The sequence below is a fragment of the Cebus imitator genome, unplaced genomic scaffold (assembly GCF_001604975.1).
Source record: "Cebus imitator isolate Cc_AM_T3 unplaced genomic scaffold, Cebus_imitator-1.0 Scaffold96, whole genome shotgun sequence".
In the NCBI taxonomy this organism is placed as follows: Eukaryota; Metazoa; Chordata; class Mammalia; order Primates; family Cebidae; genus Cebus; species Cebus imitator.
In genome coordinates, this window is record NW_016107411.1 from 1,835,383 (window position 1) to 1,848,223 (window position 12,841).

General features: G+C 39.9%; 1 protein-coding gene across 3 annotated transcripts in view; it reads right to left on the reverse strand.

Moving 5' to 3' along the window:
* AKAP11 (A-kinase anchoring protein 11) overlaps positions 1 to 9,635 on the reverse strand; it is a 49,411-nt gene extending 39,776 nt beyond the window's left edge. For 2 of the 3 annotated variants that reach the window (XM_017536124.2, XM_017536126.2), the window contains exon 1: positions 8,893 to 9,052. The gene's annotated coding sequence lies outside the window, so the exon portion shown is untranslated. Of the gene's footprint in view, positions 1 to 8,892; positions 9,053 to 9,341 lie in introns of those variants that run through there. The other variant, XM_017536125.2, reaches the window with a different exon arrangement.
* Positions 9,636 to 12,841: the final 3,206 nt, after the last annotated feature.

The window sequence follows — 12,841 nt, forward strand, 5'->3', positions numbered from 1 at the left end:
ATTGCTGTACTTTGACTCTTCTACTACACTAGTTCTCAAACCTCAGTACATGTACAAATCAGCTTATTTCTAACTCGCACAACTCCCACATCAGAAGACACAAATTCAATAGGTCTACATGGAATACAGGAATCTGTAATTTTAACAAGTGCCACATGTAACTTCTGGTTGAGAAAAACTTGTCTTTACCTACATAAATTTCCTTTCCTAAATTCTTTCATAATTTGTTACTCAAATACTAGTATTTCCTAGTCTTCATCCTTATCCTCTTGTCTCATTTTATTTAGTTTTTCAAGGACATTTTATCCTTACCTCTAGTTTTAATTATGCAAATAACTCCCTAATTTATTCTTCAGTTCTGGATATCTAATTTCCTATTAGACACTTCCAACTAAATATCTGTTACTCCAAAATTTGTATGTTCAAAAGGTAAATAAAACTTTCTCCCTAAATGATCTCTTCTTGTATTCTCTATCTCAGTAAGAGCCATTAAACCAAACCCAGCTAGTAGGTCAAGCTGGAAACCGGTCTTCCTCTCAATGCCTATAGACTACCATGTCTAGTAAATTGCCAAATCCTGACCTGTCATTCTCTCAAATCTACCCTCTCTGTTCCATCAGCTGAACTGCTACTTACTATTCACGCTTAGTTCAAGAACTTCCCTCCCTAAAGGTTTGGCTCATATCTCTCCTTTATCCCTCCTTGCCCAAATAGTAGCCACCTCCTTTGTGCTCCCTAAGTGGTTTATAGTTTAATTCTCTGATACCACTGTTTGCGTACTTCCCTCCTGTTGTAAGTTCCCTAGGAACAAAAGTGTCATATGTATTTGTATTTTTACATAATAGGCATTCAAACTGTTGATAAAAAGTAACATATTTAAAGAACAAAGTTCAAAGCATGATGTAGGCTGAAAAACATAAAATAAGAGCAAAGTATGCCTTTAAATATTTAAATGAATAGGTCTACATTTAATGAGTTTGTGAAAATATATTTATGTTTCCAATAATTTCCACTTTATAGTATCTGAGATCGTATTTGGAGTAAATGCTCCAAATACACATTTTGACCAAATGCCAAATGGCCAAGTGTTAAAAACTAATATTCTGTTGAATATAACTACAAGAAAACCAGATAGAATATATATGAAACATTGGCTTTAAACATTAGACAACAGGCAACACAGGACTGTGAACCCTGAGAGAAGGGTAGCCTGCCAGCTACTTCCAGGTCACAACACAGGGACAGGAAAGCCAAACAGTCTGGCAGTTTCACTGAGTTTTAGACAGAGATCAATTTGGGGAGACCAAGATGGCTAGAATTTACAGGGTACCATGCTGGTGGGAGAGCTGAAAGTAAGTGAGAGCCCTAGATGAACCACAATATATTCGAATAGAAAAACCTTATAATATATCAGGCAATGATACATTATCATTAGAAGAAGTAGCAGCCTTAGTAGAAGTAGCCTTAGTAGAGGCAATAATTCAGCACTACATTAAAAACTGTTATGAATCCGCATTAATAAATTCTAAAAGCAAGCCTTGAAACAATTCAACAGATTCCAAATAACTGTGCACCCCAACAAAATTCAACACATTTAAGTAGTATAATAAATTAAGCAAGCAACAGTAATAGACTCAGTGGCTGCATACAATAAAAAATTACCAAGCATGGAAAGGAAGAAAAAATATGAACCATAACCAGGAGGAAAAAAGTCAATAAATGGAGACTTAGAAACAACAGTGATGATGGCAGGAAAAAAAATGACGGTAAAACTCTAGTACAAATATATTCCATACACTCATGAAGTGAGAGGAAAATATCATCATGATAAGGAGAGAAAGAGAAGATACAAAAGACACCAAAATTCAACTTTTAGAGATGAAAATATACCATACTAAAAGGAAAAGCATACTGGATACAATTAACAGATTAAAAACTAGGTAAGAAAAGTTCAGTGAACTTGCAGACAATTAATAGAACCTATCCAAAATGAAACATGGAGAGAAGAAACTTGAAAACAAATCTAGAGGATAACTGACTTTTTAACCACCATAAAAAGTAACTGGAGTCCCATGAAGAGAGAGAGAGTAAGTGAGTGACACAAAGAGAGAGAGAGAGAGAGAGAGAGAGAGAGAGAGAGAGAGAGCTCATGTGCACTGGGGAAGAGGGTGCAGAAAAAAATAGTATTTGAAGGCAAAATAGCCAGAGCTTCCAAAATTTGATGAAAATCATAAACTGACAGAACCAAGGAAGCTCAGCAAACCCCAAGAATACACATAAAGAAAGCCATACCAAGGCAAATCATAACCAAATGGCTGAAAACCGGCGACAAAGAAAACATATTAAGTGACCAGGAAAAAAAAGTACATGTTACATAGAGAGTAACCAAGGACAACAGACTTCACATCTGTATGAACCAGAAAAAAAGACAATGGAGCACGATCTTCAAAGTACTAAGAAGAAAATAAAAAAGATCAACCTGGATATACTCAATGAAAATATATTTCAAAAATTAAGGCAAAATAAATGTATTCAGATGAATAAGGGTTGTGAAAATTCACCAACAGTTGACTGCCACTAGAGTAACTGTGGAAAGAAATTCTTCAGGCAAAGAAAAACAATACTAGATAGAAATCTGGATCTTACATGAAGGAATAAATACCTGAAATGGTAAATATGAGGGTATCAGAAGTTATTCTTCATTTTTCAATCCCTTTTAAGCAGTTAAGATATAACTATTTAAACTAAAATTAACAATGAATTAGAAGGTTTAAGATAGACACAGATAAAATGTATGACAAAATAGGATAAAGAATGTGGCAGGGGGAGATGGAGATGGAAAAAATATTGTCTTAGGTTTCTACATTAAACATGAAGTGATATTATTTGAAGAAAAACTATAATAAGTTAAAGTTATCTTGTACACCCTAATGCAAACACTAGAAAAATAAAACAGAATAACATCTAATAGGTGAACAGTAGAATAAAAGCAATGCTATCCCCCTTTTTGCAGGTAAGGAAGCTAAGTTCCTTTCTCAGGTACAGACCTGTTGTTTGACTTACAAAATTTAAAAATACTATAGCTATCAGATACTACTGTTTTGTTTTTCAAAACAATAGTCAATCATATAAAATGATTTTAGTATGTCTTAAAATGTATTAAGATATTTGCTTCTTTATAGTTTCTGCCTTTTTTCTTTTTAATCCTCAATCAACCTCATTCCTGCATTCACAATATACATGTTGTTCTTACTGCTACAGGGTTTCTCAGCCTCAGCACTACTGACATTTTGGGTCAGGTAAGTCTTTGTTGTAGGAGGCTGTGTATGTACTGTAGGATATTTAGCAGCTTCCTTGGCCTCTACCCACTAGATGCCAGTAGTACTCACTGAGTTGCAGTAACCAGAACTGTCTCCAAATATGACCAAACATTCCATTGGGGGACAAAATTGCCACTGCTCTATTTTAGCATTTTAGACTACAGTGCCTTATGTAACAGTTAAATGTATACATGTCTATGCCCTGCACTGGACTGTAAGTGATAACATCATTCAACACACATATTCACCAAGTGTCTAACGGTGATTAGGAAACAACAGTGAATTACATTCTACAGCCATGCCTTACTCATCTCTGCATTCCCCAAAGGCCTTACTCATAATAAGCAACTATTCATTTATTGAAATGAATAAGCTGTAAGGTGAAGAAAAATTTCGTCAATGACGTGAATGCAGACAAGCATTTGGTGGCAAAAGCAACAACACCAAATAGAAAATAGGGCCATTTACCTAACAACTTTTTGCAAAATTAATCCAGGTATATCTGTTCTGTCAATCTTGTTTTCTCGAACAGTCATAGAGAAAAATTATTGATTTTTCAACTGTATTTCAGGTTGAGATCTACTTCTAAGGTATGTTTAAGCCCAACTACCCATTGGTATTGAAAGGAATAACATGGGTCTAATTGGCAAAGTACTAAGTGTGAATGGCTATTAACTTCAAAACTACCTATTCAGCAACAATAAACACAACTCTTAAAAACAACATGGAACAACGAAATATTAAAATCTTGAGATTGTGCTTTCAACATGAATATGCTGCTTAGAACATAAAGTAACATTCTTAATCTTGAATGAATCCCTATCACCAAGATTATTTTTAACAGAAAATAGGTTCAGAATTTTAACCCAGGAACAATTTCTTTTTATCAGTGACATCTGTGCCTCCATGACTCTAAGAGTATATTGTTGAAAAGGCATTTAAGTAGCTCTTACAAATATAAGGATCTATCCTAAGCTGCCAGTAACAGAAATAAGTGAACAGATCTGCTTTGCAGATGGGACGGTCATAGGAAGCACCCTACAATCCCACACAGAACCTATTAACTCACAGGGTATATTACAGCATAAAAAAAGAACAGTGTGAAAAATAACTTTAAGGTTTCAAGCCTGAAGAGCTGAAAGAAAAGTACAGCCTTTGCAAATTAGAAGGTAACTGGAAAGCAGTGTTTTATGTCAACATAATACTATACAAGGGGATGGGTACAGTGGCTCACACCTATAATCCCAGCACTTTAGGAGGCCAAAGCAGTTGGACTGCTTGAGCCCAGGAGTTCGAGACTAGCCTGGCCAACATGGCAAAATCCCATCTCTACAAGAAATATAAATAATAGATGTGGTGGCATACACCTGTGGTCCCAGCTACTCAAGAAGGTCAGATGGGAGGACTGCTTGAGCCCTGGGTGAGGGAGGTTGTAGTGAGCCAAGATTGCACCACTGCACTCTAGCCTGGGTGACAGAGCAAGACCATGTCTCTCTCTCTCTCTCTCTCTCTCTCTCTCTATATATATATATATATATATGGATATACATATATATATGTATTGGGATATATATACCCCAATAATTAAAAAGAGATTTATTTGCAGTCAGAGCTGGAGATGTTACTCTTAAGAATAATCCTCTAAGAACTCGAAAGCTGATCTCAGAGACTAGGAAGAACAGAAAATCAAGAGAGCATCTACGGAGACAACCATGATAAAGGGTTCCCGGGCAGGTATAAAAGGAAGCACAAATAAATGGCAGTCTGAAAGGTAGATGAAGTAGAGATTTAGAAGAATTTAGTGTCATCACTGAAGTCGAGAAATGGTTTTAAGCATGAGTGGTCAGCACTAGACTACTAAACCTCTTGAGGGCAGAAATTCTTTCCTCTCTGAACATGACAGAAGCCCGTATCACAGTACCTGCCACACGGTATGCTCCTGACAAATACTAATACTGTACTCTTGCACTGCACCTACCATGCACCAGACACCGTTTAATGGCTTTATATACATGAATTCATAATTCTCACAACAGAAGGTGCTATTATACCCATTCTACACACAGGGAAATTTAGTCATCAAGCATTTAAGTAATTTTCCTGAACTCCACAGCTAGAAGAATCTGTGCTGCAGAGACTACTGGTTCGATCTGGTTAGAACATTACGAAGCTGTGAGCAAGTTCAATGCAGTGCTAGAGGAAGAACTCAAATTGCAGGAGGTTAGAGAACACTTCAGGTACCCATCAATTCCTCCCTGTCCACTATCCTTTTGTTAAAGATATTGGCATGGCCAGTTTAAAATGTGCAGACAAACTTAAGTCTCTTCTCATCCATTTTTCCCATTCCCCTCTTTCCCCACTCCCCAGCCAACTAGGCTAGAAGTAGAAACCTGACCAATTGGATTCTCTCTCTAGAAACAGAACTGAGACTGGAGATGTTTGCTGAGAACCATGTTACACAGTCAGTGAGTCTGGTGTTGGCATCATGGCAAACCAAAGTCTCATGAAAACCAGTTTTGGGGAAGTGGGAACCAAGAGCTTTAAAGAGAAGGCCAATCTAAAAGAAACTGGAACAGACCTGCAGTGAGTAGCAGAGACATAAGACTATGTGCTTCCAGAGAAAAACTAGAAGAGTAACTGCCTGAAGACTTTTTGGTTCCCAGAACACTGAACTGGAATCATGCAATGGACTTCTGCAGCACTGTATGACACATGCTTTTAAAGTAGGCTACTTAAATTGGCTTTTTGTTCCTTGCAATCAAAGGACCCTCAAACTATTACAGGCAGTAAAAATAAACAAAAACACTAAGTAAGCAGCTACTATGTGCTTCACACTAACTTTCTGAGGTGGGTATGAAGAAAATGAGGCTCATTTAATAAACAGACCTGACTCCCAAATCCAAACTCTTTACAATATACCTCATTTTCACTCAAGTAACATCCTCACCCAGGCCTCTACCCCATTTATTTTACTTCCCAAGAAACATTCTCAGGCTATTCTAAAAATGTTAACTTTTCTCCTCTTACGATGTCTGGTCTCTAATCTATACATTTCAAATGACTTTACCCCAGATGTTTTTTGTTGTTTTTTGAGTCTCGCTCAGTCACCCAGGTTGGAGTGCAGTGGCATGATCTCAGCTCACTGCAATTCTGTCTCCCAGGCTTAGGCAATTCTCATGCCTCAGCCTCTCCAGTAGCTGGGTTTAGGGTTTAGAGGTGTGCACCACTATATGTGGCTAATTTTTGTATTTTTTTAGTAGATACCAGGTTTCTCCATGTTGGCCGGGCTGGTCTTGAACTCCTGGCCTCAAGTGATCCACCTGCCTCAGCCTCCTAAAGTGCCAGGATTACAAGCGGGAGCCACCACGCCTGGCACAGAGTGTCTTTTTAATAAACTTTTAAATTATTTATGACGAGGAGAATCAAGACATTTGGATCTTTCCAGTCTGTTTTGAAACTGATAAAGCATTTTTATTTCTTTTCCCCGTATTACCAGCTTATTGACCCTTAACTCAAGCCCAGGCTAAACTTAGATCTTTTATTGATCAGTCCTCACCCTTCAATCCTTCCAAGTAGTTGATTAGTAAAAATGCGAATAGGACAAAAAAAAAAAAAAAAAACAGAAAAAAAAAAAAAAAAAAAAGAAAAAAACAAAATAAAAAGTTACCCTATCAAAAGTTACAATTACTTTTGAAAAACCAAAAAACACGCATGCTAAAAGTTTGAAAACCTTGCCAAAAAGTTGTGAAGACAAGACAAAAAAATTATTTTTCTATTTCTGAAAATTAGTTTGCTACGATGAAATGAGAAGGAGTTTCTTCTAATGAACAGTGGTATCCTTTGCCAATTCACAACGAGACATTTTCTGTCTTTCATATTTTTGTTAAGAACAGACAGAATTCCTCTACCTATTTATAACTGGCAATTTCTCTTAAAATGGCCTTTCATATACTGTCCAAATTGGTTTGAGTTCCTTTTCCAGACAGTAAGTTCCTGAAATTAAAAAATTAAAAGTTTCATATTTTTTCCAGCCTCTACAGGCAAAAGAGGACTTCTTTAGCTTCTAGACTTATCCTTGGATTTCAGGGGGCTACAGAAGGCTAGAGAATTTCTCATTGGGGTTCCATGTCTTAGGCAACTTCCCATATCCTCAACAACTGCAAACTATCACTGGCCTAGGAGTACACTGGTAGGCCATCTCCGATCTTATCCACAGTGCATTTATGCAGGTACATACGCTAGTCACTAGCTCAGCTTGGGAACCCACTTCTTCCCCGATTCCCTTACATTCTTTGACCTTTCATAAATGACTGTTACTCACAGCTACAATTAATGGTGACATTCACTGTTCACCACTGGGTCACAGTTTTGTCAGAAGGAACAACAACAACAAAATGAATAATCAAGGTACCATTTGAAAAAACTGTGTTTAAAAAAAAAATCATTAAATTGCACTATTTTAACTGACACCAATCATGCTAGGCACTGGGCTGCCATTCTAAAATCATGATATTGAAACATTATCTTTGCATTACTGAGTACCCCATTTTTTCTTAGTACTCTATATTTTGAGTATTTTCAGACATAATGAAATCACAATTAACATAACATTTCTAAAAAAGTGGGAAGAGCTAAGCAAAACGAGCATTTTGCAAGCCATTGAAAGCTGAAAAGAGAACAGCAATTAACTCTGGTTTGTACTAAAGCTTTTAGATACGTGTCTCAGCAGTCTTTCTCAACCTGAAACTCCTTAACATCTCAAGCTAAACCACATCCAACTTTATATGGTTTTAGAAGACAGAGAAAGCGGAAAAAAAAAAGTAAGCTGGTAATATGAGGAAGAGAAAAAAATATTAGCTCTGTTATTGTCATTTACTTTTTTTTTTTAATACTGCGGTTACATCTACGTATTTTTTTATAAAGTAGCTAAGGTGCCCGGATTAATAGCAGTATACCCAATCCATTCGGAGTACTTTATGGCCAGCTGCTAAGTCATTCAAAGCCTAGGAGGATATTTGACAGCGAATCCCTATATCAATACTGTGAGGAGCCGTTTGACGCCTTCCGTTTCTGTCACAAGATCTGAACAGCGCCTGCTTCCAGGGCTCCGGGGTTCTGACAGTGAAGGATGCTGTTCAGGGACAAAGTGCAACGTCCTCCTCGGGCTGCAAATGCTCCTGTGCGCACACCACGAACACACACTAAGCACGAGCACCACGCACACTTCTCTGAAGACCCCCCCCCGGGGATGAAAAGAGCCTGTCACTAAAACGGGCGGCAGCTCCATCCCCACAGTCAAGACCCCAGAAAGACGTTTCTCGAGCCCGAGCACCACCCTCTACTACGGGCCCGCTGCCTTGGGCTTCCTCTCTCCGCCACGCTCCTCCCGCCCTCCTCCCTGCGCCATGCGAAGGCGCAGCTCTTCCGCGGCCCCGAAGCCAGAAAGGGGACCACCGGCAGGCGGAGGGGTTGGGGCGCCAGAGTCCGGCCGCTCCATCCATGCTGTCCACACAACCGCCGCCACCCCAGCTAAGCGCAGCCTTCGCTGCGGGCGAGTAGGCGCTCGGCTCACCTGGGGGCCGCAGCCTCTGCAGCTCACGGACATGTCACCGGCCGCAACCAGCCGGGAGCGAGCCGGGCGAGCAGGCTGGCCCCCTCCCGCGCCGGGCCCCAGCCCTCCCCCCTCCCAGCCCCGCGTCCCGCCCTGCCCACCCCTTGGCTTCCGCCGCAGCCGCCGCCGCCGCCGCAGCTCCGGCCCGCAACACCGCCTACTCTCCACGCCTCCCACTCACTCTCGCGAGAGGGCGACGCGCCTCTCGCGAGAAGAACTCCGCGGCAAGCCCGCGCAAAAGTGGGTGGGCGTTTAAAAAGAGAAAGAAGGAACAGGAAAAAAAGCCTTCCCACGTGCGCCGGAGCAGCTAGCGGAGAAGTCCCGCCGGTCACATGACTTAGAGGCGGCCTCTCCATTGGCCGGGACCCGCTCAGCCGTGGGAGCTTTAAATTCGAGGCCGACCTACGAACCTGCGGCGGACGTCTTGCGCGCTTCCTGGTCCGTTGCCTTGGAAACGGCTTAACCCTTTCCTCTGGCAAGTCCCCAGGCCTTGGCTTGCTCCGCAGGTTTGGTTTCACGCTCTGTCTCTTTTCCGTCAATCCCTTGGCCTTACCGTCTGGGGTCAGCTGGGCTCCTTCTTCGCCTCAAGGCTAGTTTTGCTTTCTTCCGAAGCCCCAAGCTCTTCCCAAAGTGACAGCCCCACCAGATCTGACTGCCCAAGGAAGGGCCATCCTTTCTGATGGCTCCGCCCCTTCTCCCAGCATCTCCAGGGAGGACTACTCACAGCGCACAGGGCCTCTGGTCCTATCCCAGCCAAGATTCTCAGGGCCCTAGTGCACCCAGTAGCACCCAGGATTCTCAGGGCCCCTAGTGCTCACCCTGATGTCTTTACATGGTATGGAAATCAGAAAGTAAACCTTTAGTCACTGGGAAGCCTAGCCAGAGATGTAAAGCTATTATGCTGATTATTTTCACCTAAAATCTGAAGGGCCAGTCCAGTCAGATTGCCCTGTCTCCTCAAAAACATATGTTCTTCAAGAGTGGAAACACCTGGCAAGGAGAAGGACATTTTTGAGAGTGTCTTGATTATGAGTTAAGTTTGGCCCTGCTCGGAGGAGAGGGTCAGGGAAGAAAGGGTGTATTCACTTGTTCATTTCTTCATTCAGCAGACACTACTACACGCTGTCTATTGAGCAATGATGACGACAAATAGTGTAGATTCTAGGGAGCTTATCTGAAGGTGAAAAGAAGGGAAAAAAATCTGTTGGTTTTAAGCCGTATGCAAAGAAGTTACAATAAGTGACGTGATGGTGATTGACGTGTTACAATAAGTGACGTGATGGCTAGTAAAGGGGCTGCCCTTTTGAGGAGGAGACATTTTAGCAGGGATTTGAATAACAGTCATGCAAAAGTCAGCGTAGAGCATTTCAGGAAAAGGAAAACACTAATTCAGAGGTCCTAAATAAGGACCGAGTGCATTTGAGGGAATAAGAAATGAGAAAGTAAACTTTCTTGAGCCTTGAGTTGGAATCTGTAAGAGTTGAAGAAAAAAGAAAGTAACACAAAAATCCTCTTAACAAAGCCAGGTTTATCTTGGAGAATAAAACTGAGAGGGGCTTCTGGCTGATTTCGGTCAGGAGCGTTCTCTCTTATAGACTAAGGACATTTAATGATTTAGGGAGGGAGAGCTTATTGCAGGCATGGAATGTTTCTGGGTGGAAGAGAGTTTTATTGCCGGGGATGGAATGTCTCTGGTCCAAGGGGGAGGTTATCTCAGGGCTGGCATACCTCTGGTCAGAGGGGAGGTTATCTTCTGGCTGGCATGTTTCTGGTAGAGAGGGGTTTATCTCTGGGTTGGAATGTTTCTGGTTCAAGGTGTCATTGTGGTTTATGGTCATGCTGATATTAGCCATTAGGCTGTTTTTTGGGCTGGATTTAGGCGGTTTTTAATCAAGGGAAACTTAAAATGGCGGTACTTGTTCAAGATGGTGATGCTCCTGGCCAGATCCTGTGGCTTTGTTAGCCAAGAAAGGAATTGAAAGTTTATTCTAAACGCAATAGACGATATTAGAGAATTTTTAATAGAGGAGAGACACTCAGAGTTTTTTAAATATATACATTTTTTATTGCGTTTTAGGTTTTTTAAAAAATATCTCTTCCTTGAAAAGATATTTTCTGGGCTCAACTCTCCCAATCGAACATGTATTTAAGAGGCCAAAGAAGAAGCACAGGAGATTCGGAGATATATATCCCAGGTGAGAGACAGTCATGAAATTTAATTTCCAATGATCATTTCTAAAATCCATTAGGTCAGAGTTCTGATACTGTTTCTGCCTTTGTTAAAACACGTGGATTTCTCCTAATTACTAGGATAAATAATTGGAGAATTTTCTTTTATTATCTGGGGGAAAACAAATGGCTGAAAAAAAAAAAGGGGGCCCACTTACAATTTTTTTCCCTCCATTACGCTACGCTGACAACCACCTCTTCTATTCTTAAAGTCAGTTCTAAGAAGAGGACAGACAATGAAGTTCTGCACAGATACTTATTCCTTAGTGTAAGATTTGAAAAGATAGAGGTTGAAGGCTGGGAAATGAAAAGGATGTTTCACCAAAAGAATCATGAGACAGGTTTCAATTTGAAGCTCTCTCATTAGTGATACAACCAAATCAAGGTTCCTTATCACCACTGAGTCTCAGCTTCCTCATACATAAAACAAAGCAATTTAACTACACCTGAAGTGGTTAAGCCTGAATTACACTTTAACATGCACACATCAGTAGGACGGAAGCTGGAAAGAGAAATGAAATGATTTTTTAATGAAATCCTAGCAGAGTCAGCAGCTCCACCCAAATGAAATTAGACACACACACACACCAGCTGAGGAACTCTGAAACTGGTTGATACAGATACCAGGAATGCTTCCCTAAGAAACCTTGGCCTTCTCAAAGTGTGAAAACGGAAACACTGCCACCTGCTCAACCTCGTATTCCATTTCTCTGAAGCTATTTTGAACCTATGTAGTATTAAATGAACAATGATTCACATGTTCCTGATCAGGGTTTAAGAACTAGCTAGAAAATCAATTTTTTAAAAGGTCTGAGACAATATCCTAAAGTTAAGCTAACTCCTTAATTTTAACAAAAGCAAGATTTCAAGAAACATAGTGCTGCTTTTTAAAAGGAAAAACGCCAAAAAGAGAAAAAGTACTATTTTAACAAGCTAGGACCATTCTTTTAAAATGCTAATTGAGTACTTTTGAGTGTTTACAGCCCTCATAATGATTAACTGAAACAGCTGCTTGGTACTGCTAAGTTAGTTGAACTCTGGGCTCAACTCTCCCAATCGAACATGTATTAACAGAGCCCGAAATAAATCCTCCCAACTCACCCTAGCAAGACAGTCATTGTGGTCTCTTGTGCTAGCTACAGTTATTTACAATACGGTTAATAGAAAGTGAGGAAAAAAAAAATAGGATTGAGATCCAGTTCTGCTGTGACCCTAATTCCTGGATTCTTTTTAAAATTGTATATTTTTTAACAGTTTTATTGAGGTATAAGCCATATACCATACAATTTAATTCCTTTAGTAGATTTACAGTTGTGCAACCATCATCAAAATCTAACTTTAGAAGTTTTGTTCCTCCCTAAAAGAAACTTTGATACCCAGTAGCCGTCAATCTACTTTATGTCTCTAAAGACTTGCCTATTCTGGACATTTCATATACATGGAGTCATACGATATTTTATGTCTCACTTTGTTCATTTAGCATGTGTTAAAGGATCACCTATGTTGAAGTGTGTATCTGTACTTCATTTTTTTATTGCCAAATAACGATTCCATTCTATGCATCTATAGCACAGTTTATTGATCAACTTATCAGCTGATAGGCATTTTGGTTGTTTCTACATTTTGGCTATTATGAGTAATGCTGCTTTGGATATTCCTATACAAATTTTGTGTGAATGTT